This window comes from Gavialis gangeticus, unplaced genomic scaffold, assembly GCF_001723915.1.
Source record: "Gavialis gangeticus isolate Ggan-Ray unplaced genomic scaffold, GavGan_comp1, whole genome shotgun sequence".
Lineage (NCBI taxonomy): Eukaryota > Metazoa > Chordata > Crocodylia > Gavialidae > Gavialis > Gavialis gangeticus.
In genome coordinates, this window is record NW_017729033.1 from 68668254 (window position 1) to 68669762 (window position 1509).

Below are 1509 nucleotides of genomic sequence, written 5' to 3' on the forward strand. Positions count from 1 at the left end.
CACGTGATCAAAGAACCTGGGATATATGAACAGAAGTGTCACTTGTCAGTCAAGTAAAGCAATTCTTCTGTTCTGTTTGATATTGGTAAAGCCTCACTTGGGGTACTACATCCTGTCTTGGGCACCACACTTAATGAAAGACATGAACAAACAGGAAAAATTCCAGCAGCGAGCAACAACAATTATTAGATATCTGAGAAATGTGACTGACGAGGAAAAGGTGAATGAACAAGGATTAATCCGTCTGGAGAAGAGATATAGATATAATTTTCAAATATCTAAAGGGTGGTTATACAGAAGATGGTGGTGAACTATTCTCTGTGGCCACAGGGGACAGAACAAAAAGCAACAGTCTCAAATTGCAGAAAGAGAAACTTAGGTGTGACACCGAGATGAGCTTTCCCACTTTGAGATTAGGTAGCTAGTTCCAATGTTTAATCAGAGAGGTCATGGAATCTTCATCCTTGGATGTTTTTAAGAGCAGGTTAGATGTACACTTAACTCTAAAATTCTTCCCCCAACCTTTTGCACATGGCTACTGATTGATTTCTATTGTTATATCTTTGTATACTTCCTTCTCATCTGAGATGGGCCAGATAGGGACTGGGTAACTAAAAGCCAACAAGCAGCTCAGTTCTGTGAAGAGCTGCTTCAATAGCCCTGTGCAAAAGGTTGGGAGAAGAATGTTAGAGGAAGCAGGTTGTGAGAGGCTTTGAATGAAGCTTCATTTGCTTTAAAAAGGAGGTTGAGACAGGACAAGAGGCACATGCACGCTCATCTGGACATGCCCTCAGTGTCTTCATTATGCTATCCTGGAATATTTGGATGTATTTTCACTGCATAATTATTGCTTCCTGACATGCATGGACAAGACTGACTTCAAACCTTGCCTCTCATGATCATGCAGATACTGAAATGAGTGGGCCAGATGATTTTAGGGACAGGAAACACTACAAGTTCCTGTTTGTCAAGTTTTCACTACATCATTTCATCAGGATATGTCCCTTTTTTGTGAAATAGGGACTCCCTGCATATCCACTTAAATCTTAAGAAATAAGCCAAAATCTTGTATTTGTGAAATACCTGCTGTTTCCCTAACTTTCTGACATGCCAGGCTCTCCGTAACAGTATTATTTTTCCTTCTCTCCCATGGAAACACCAGTAATCTAATGCTGATAAGATTAACATTGTAGCCAGTTGATTTCACTATCATGCAGAGTGGGTTTAAAGGACAGTGCCACAGAGCTGATACACTGTTCTTTTTTTTTTTTTTTTAATTGCCTACCATATGAAATGTTTCTTTGGTGGTTTCAAAATGCATCAGGAATTGTGAGTGCTTGAGAAAGGTGTCAGACTAGCCAGCCTTGAAGGTTGAATTGTAATCTTTGCAAAAAACATGTGTGGGCAGCGGCAAAGCAAGCTGTATTTCACTTTTCTGGGTTAACCATACAGGAGACCACTAAGTAAACTGAATAAAATGGGAAAGGAAACAGGGAATTACCACTGGAA